At 33.9% G+C, this 7,451-nt stretch overlaps 1 pseudogene; it reads right to left on the bottom strand.

The window, feature by feature from the left end:
- Positions 1-5,527: 5,527 nt before the first annotated feature.
- Positions 5,528-7,120, bottom strand: LOC143590558 (berberine bridge enzyme-like 21 pseudogene; annotated as a pseudogene).
- Positions 7,121-7,451: the final 331 nt, after the last annotated feature.

Here is a 7,451-nt window from a genome sequence, read left to right as displayed (position 1 = left end):
TTTCACATCGCCGTTCCTCTCTTTTCTTTCTTCCCTGCTTCTTCTCCGCCAACAAATCTTCCAATGACTTTCTTCCTTATCATCCATTAGCATAATTCGTTCGATTTCTCCTCATCCACCGTCATCTAAAGGTTTCTTATCATCTACAGGTTTTTGAGCTGTTCAATTTCTCTTGATCCACCGTCACACGCCACTTTTTGAGGTAAACTAAAATCTGTATCTCAATCTCAAACAAAACCCTAATTCTACCCCAAACTTGAATCTATACCATTTTGTTTTTCTATTTCAGAATTCAGATCATAACGATTATCAACGCTGTTAAATCTAAGATGAAGATTTGGATTATTAGGTATGTACTTATATTTTGGGTTTGAAGTATAATTTTGTAAAAACGTTTAACAATTGGGTAAAAGAGAAATTAGGATTGAAACTAAATTAGGTTGATTCATATTCTCCTTATTTACCGAACTTTATTTATAATTCTTATTATTCTGCAAATTTTATATTGGAGTTTTAGGGAGTCTCACATGATGTGGCTTTAATGAGGATGGAATATGGATTCAGATCTTGCTTCTCATGTCAAATGGATTAAATAGTAAGTTACAATTCAAATCTTGATCCCATTTATCAATATTGTTTAATTATATTCCATCATAAGAAACTGTTACTTAAAATATGAGTAATTTTGAAATCATTGTTAAGAGTTATGTTTAATTTTCTATAATGTATATTACAAATTTCATAATGTTTCAAAACTTTGCACCAAGGTAACAAATTATTCATTAAATACATTTTTTACTATTTTCATTTCTTTAGAATTCCCAAAATATACATAACTATTTAAAAAGAAATAGAATTATGTTTATTGTTCTTAAAAAACTTATATAATATCTAAATTTATCTTAAATATTCATCTCTTCAAATTTTATAATAAAAAGTTCTTAACATTTTCACACATTTAACAAACATATACATTATAAATATGATAGCATGAAAGTTTAATAATAACACTCTTCATTTTTTTTATGAAAGTTAAATTGACAGAATTACAAATTTTGTCTTTTAAACATAGTCAATTTATGAATCAGGTCATTTAAAATGTTTATTTGCGGGCGGTGTCATTTATATGGCAAAGTACATTCGTTTTTTGTCCTTTACGCTAACGACCATCCATTTTATCAGTTAAGTCTGGGCATGTGCAAAGCACATGAGGGCATTAAGGTATTTTACTTACAAACATATATCATTAAAAAATCTATGAAAAAATATAAAAAGTGTGGGACCCACTTATCATCTTCATCTTCCCCACATTTTTTCGTCCCAATTACCCTAACCAAAGAACCTAACGACGACCAACAATATAGAACCACCGGCTACTACCGACACAAAATACGGCCACCGATAACAGCTAAGCGACCACCACTGCTTTGTCTTCCGGCGACCACTATCGTAACCTGCACCAACGACCTCCGTAACCCACAGCCGCTACCACCATTGCATCCACCGTCACCAGGTTGGCACTCCACTACCACCACCACCACCACCCCACCTGCAACTGTTGCCGGAAACACCACCAACTCTTACCCTTTCACTAAAAAATCCTAATTTCAAGATCTAATGGAATTCACCACAAACCCTTGTGACCCACTTCAATTCCGGTGCTAGTCTCTTCAAATTCTGGTGGATCTATCTATCTATCTATCCATCCATCTATCTATCTATCTTTCTGAAGCCTTGCAGGTTATAACAAGGTCTTGCCGGCGATGAGTTAGACGGATTCTAGGCGGCTGTGATGTTCAGAAGGTGGTTGGCAGTGACATAGAAGAAACATAGTGGTAGTGGCCGGAATTGGAGGGTGGTGGTGTTGGAGAAGGAGGTTAGATGGTGTTTAGGGTTTTTGAGAGAGAAATAAAGTAGAAGATGATGGTGTGGGCCTACCACAAAATTAAAAATTACTTAAAAGATATTTTAATTTATCTATATTACTAGTTAAATGATACTTTATTAGATGAAATTATTTTTATACCCTCATGTGTCTAGCACATGTTTGGATTTAACTGAGTTTCTGGATGACAGTTAGCGTAAAGGACAAAAAACGATGTACTTTGTCATATAAAGGACAGCGCCCATAAATAAACATTTTAAAGGACCTGATCCATAAATCGCATATGTTTAAAGGACAATATTTTTAATTCTGTCAAGTTAAATTAAAAATACTTTTTAGTGTATTTTTTTTAATTTAAATTCAAAAATTCATGCTTTGCACTAACAAGGTAATAAACCTTCTTCCCAAAACATTTTTGACTTTTACAATATTTCAGGTTTCCTATATTCTAAGAAACTGTTTAAAAAGATTAAAAAAGGAAATTCTATTTCTTCTTTTGATATATGTTTTCATTTGATCCTATAAAAGGTATAGGATCTCATATTTTCCCTTACATAAAATTGTTTAGTATCTTTTTAAAGGAAGACACTGTTTAAACCGGTTAATACACTTTTAAAAGATATTATATCGGTCAACTATTAAGACAAACTCACCAGCTTAAAATCTTTCACAAAACAATACTCTATAAATCCTACCACTACCATCAGATATCCTAAAATAGATTTGCTATTTTCTTTCATGGCCAAGACTCTATAACACTACCATCATTCTCTGCCAAGCTTACATTTCACTTCATCAACATTACATTCTTGAAGTTTATTTTTCAAGTTTATTTTTTTACATATTGTTTTAATATTCAATCTTTAGTTATGCAGGTTTGACTTTTTTTTGGAGTTCTATGATCTTCAAATGTCTGTTGCTATAATGGATATCTTTTAGTGCAGCTCTAAACAACTCACGTATGTATTTGGCCTATAATGAATATCTGTTAGTGCAGCTCTAAACAACTCAGGTATGTATTTGGCCTCTAATCAATTGTTATTATTATGTTTTTACTTTGAATAAAGTGGTGGTTAATTTGGTGTGCATGTACAATTAGATGTACAACGCATCGATGGGTTAAAATACATTTCGGTTAAAAAACAAAAAATCTTTGGTACAAGTGAGTCGAGTCAAGTCAGGTTGATTAAAAATTGTTTTAGGTAATTTTGCTTTTTAATAATAATTAAGTGTCAGATTACTAAAAAAATTGTATCATAACTCATAACCAGTCATAAGATATATTATATATATATTAAAATACTCTTTGTTCGATTGTCAACCTGTTTGGCCTGCTTCGCCGTTTCCTTTTTTTAAATTTTTTTCTACTTGACCTATATGAGATATAACATAACTCAAATCAATCTGCCATTGTATTTTTTGAATTATTTTCTAAATTGGTTACGGGTCAGGTTCGATTTATCTAACATAATTGTTTACTTCTTATAAAGCATTTGACTTCGCTTTCTTAAATGTCATCTCAGTGGATGTGGCTTCACAAGAAACAGTTAGTTTATCTAATTGTATAATACAAGCATTTTGTAACTTTGCTAGACTAAAACGAGTTTTTTTTTTTTGACAATTTGTTTGACAAGTTTGACACCGGTTTGGTACCAATTTGTTCTGATCGTTGATCAGAGATGGGAAGTTTTTTTATCTGAACTAAATTTTCTGTTCAAACTTTGTATTGGTCAAAGTTGCAAAGATGCTCATTTCAAGTAATGCGGGATCTCTAAATTTTCTGTACAAACTTGTATTGGCCAAGGCTGCAAAGATGCTCATTTCAAGTAATGCGGGATCTCAAATGGCAACTCGGACATTTTTGCGAAGATGCTGATTGTTCATAGTTTCATACTAAGTAGTCGACTCTCATTTGAACATTTGTAACATTTTAAATACATATTAATGTAATTATTTACCTTTTAACTGTGTTTGCATTTTTAAGTTACTTAGTTACATGTTTATTTGATTTTTAAAATTTAATAGATTATATATTTATTAACATGTTTAAAAAATAAAATTTTCAACCCGTGTAACACACGGGTATATAGACTAGTTTATTATATATTGAAGATTAACGCTAGTTATATAGTTATACAATTTTTAATAATAAAATACTTTGTTGTTGACATATATATGGACGATTCTATAGAGATAATTTGTGAATTCATATTTCTTCTTATTACGTAAGTTTTAGTTATGAATGTAAGTTTCATTAATTTTTAAATTTATTTTTTGACGTTTTTAAATAGAAAATTATTATTAACTAATAAGATTAGAAGTGAGAACTGATAACTTAAGAAAAAAATCTATTTTAGTAAATACTTTTCAAATCATCTATTTTGGTAAATAAATTTTCCCCCTCACCCATTTTGGTAAAAAAACTCAAAATCTACATTTTTTTTAATTTGTCTCATTATAAATGTTCACTTTCAAAATTTATTAACTAATTTCCAAGTTTACCCTTACCCAAATACAATCATTTAAACTCTTAAATTTTGTCCTTTTAGATATGTCAAGGGCATTATAGTCATTTGTTAAGCAAAAAATGCAATCATTCAAACTTTCCTAAATTTTGTGTGTTTCAAACTATGACACATGTAGAGGGACGGAGGGAGTATATAATTACACTAAAAATCATTGTGTTTTCTCTCTCATGTTTAATTAAATAATATTTTTTATACATTTATTATTATTTTTTCTCTCTCTTTCACTCACAATCACTTTTAAAAAATATTAAAATACGGTATGAACAGTGATACCTCAAATTTAATTTTTCCATATAACATTTTCTCTCTCTTCTACTCACAACTACTCATAATCATACCATATAATTTACAAAACCTCTCACACAAATATAGAGAATGGGCTGAGAATGCTCTAAATTATAGAATTTATAAACCGTTAAAAAAATAATAACTCAAAGTATAAATCAAGAATGAAAATATGTTATCCTGACTCATTCCAACTTTTTCCTTTTATTAGTTTGAGTTATTCTAACTTATTAAGTATTTTACTTAAACCAAAATAACCCGTTAGGGCCCACTACCGAGCAAATAAACGTCGGGTGGGGCCACCTGGGCAATAACTAAGCCTTTATTTTCACTGTTTCACCAATAACAGTTTAAAATGGCAATTGAAGCCTGGTGTGGATACAACAAAAAAACAAGAGAAACCATTTAGTTTCACTTACGAAACCGCAACTGATAATCTCAAATCCGATTAACCTAGTTACACCAATAGACTGTGAGTTTAAGTTGACGATTTTAGGAGAGAAAAAAATAATCTTTGTTTTATATGACTGACTATGGTAACCTTATGATCTTTATCCAAACTCTTATGGGCTAGAATTTCATGGGCCTATTTCTTATGGATTAGTTATAACTGGGCTTAGGGCCTACTTGAGCCAGGTTACCTCTTTTCATTTAAACTCTTTTGTTTATGCATTCTAATTTACATCTTGATTTAATTAATTCAAGTAATTATTAAATAATTAACATTAATAATAAACTTCAATTAGAAAAACTATATTTTGGAACATTACACAATTATGCAACACTAGTTTGATAACAAATTTATGACATCTTAAGCCTTGGGTGCTCTTCACTTCTTGCTTGTAGGAATACTTTGTTCATTCCTAAAAAAGTTATCCGGATCAACTGCGATCTTCACCTTCACCAATCTATCAAAATTCCCCTTCAATACTTCTCCCCATAAACCTTCCCCGAGTTAAACCCCGTCCCCCGAGTTCACACCGATGTCAAAATCTCTATAATTCGTATACGCCCCTCTCGGATTCTTCGACACATAACCCGTCATAAACTCAAACATCGCCCTCCCCCTTCTTCATATTATCCTCACTCGCTTTCGGGTCCGCTTCCCCGCACGGTGAGGCATTGCAGTTGCATTTGCGGGTACCTCACTCATCTTCCCCCGTACGGGTTGAACCCGACCCAAACCCCTCCACCAAATTCCGCCAGCTTGTTTAATATCGCAGGTCCACCCGGGGTTTTGGTATAGGCGTTTGCACAAAATCAGACTTTCGTTTAAAATGACAACTCGAACTTCGGTCTAGAAATTTTTCAGGCTTTGTTGTGTTAAGATCAAAGTATAGCACAGTATAGTAAAGATTGAAACCAGTTTACTTCAGTACAATCTGTTTTTGTTAACCCAAGTTCAGGAAATGATTTAATCATTAATGTTAATAGTCTAGTGGAGTCACCTAAGAAGTGTGACACAAATGTTACCTTTACTGTTTTTTTGTTATCTACCGTGACGCATTTAACACGACTCGAAGGTACAAATCATCGTGGGCATAATCGGCTGCCATTTCATAATAATATCGGCCGTGTTTGGTTCGAGAAATTTATCTAGGCGAAACACAGTGGTAACGTTGGGCACGACGACTAGTTTCAGCTGTGAACGATAATATCACGCCGAAACTGCTACCACGCCGCCGCCACGAATGGCCCAGAAAAGATCATCGCCCATTGATTTTCGGTCAAGGATCTTTCCGGCGGCGTTGACGATTTTCGCATCGATCACGTGTGAACGATCGAAAGGCCGAATTTTCTAATCATGTTGCCGTACCGGCCCCACTTATGTGCCCGCCTACACCGATAGTCGGGCACACTCCGGCCGGGTACCCGTGCACTTTACTCTTTTCCCAAATGCGGTAATAGAGTTCCCCGAGGTGGGGCCCGGCTTGGACAACTGTGGTTTCGGTCGGGATGTTAACCTCGACCGACCGCATATTAAACATGTCGAGTATCATGAAACTTTTTTCGGATGAGACGTATGACATCGCCTCGTAATCGTGTCCGCCGCTGCGGATTTTGATTTGGACACCAGTTTTTTGGCGAATAGGACGATGGCTTGCACTTGGGTTTCTTTGGTTGGGGCGGCAATGATGGCGGGTTTGGCCTCGGAATGTGCATCGTAACGGAGGTTTCTAAGGCGGTCTTTTAGTGTTGTAGTGTAGGTCGAAGCGTTGACGGTGGGGCTAAATATTATCGACAGGAATGAGGGGTCGGGTTGAGGCGATTGTGTTGGGAGGCATTCGAGGAAGGATTTGTAGAAGGAGTTAGGGTCAGAGGAGGTTACGGGCTTCTTCTGGCCCGCAGGAGGGGGTCCAGGTTTAGGGCCCGTAGGAGGGGCCCCGGGTTTTGAGAAGGAACAATGAATACAAATGAACAACTATAATAAAAAATATATTATTGAAGACATGATTGAAGTTTATGTTGTAAGAGGTAATATAATGATCTAGTATATATAAGTAGCTTATAAGTAATTCTATTGGTGTTTGGTAAACTTGATTGGATATTGTATGAACCTCATTGCAATATACTTATGTTAGGCTAATATTTGGTAAATGTTACTTATGGTAGTAGGATTAGATATTTCTCATATTGCAAAAATCACTCATATTAAAATGTGCATAAATTCCACATAACAAAAACCAAAGAAATCACTATACATATTATTTTTCTGTGTTTAATCTTGTTTAATAGTCTTCGCGGGAGCCGGA

The sequence above is a fragment of the Bidens hawaiensis genome, unplaced genomic scaffold (assembly GCF_021521415.1).
Source record: "Bidens hawaiensis isolate Kalapana, Puna unplaced genomic scaffold, B.hawaiensis_p1.1 tig00038657_1, whole genome shotgun sequence".
Lineage (NCBI taxonomy): Eukaryota > Viridiplantae > Streptophyta > Magnoliopsida > Asterales > Asteraceae > Bidens > Bidens hawaiensis.
This window is presented reverse-complemented; position numbering and strand designations above follow the sequence as displayed.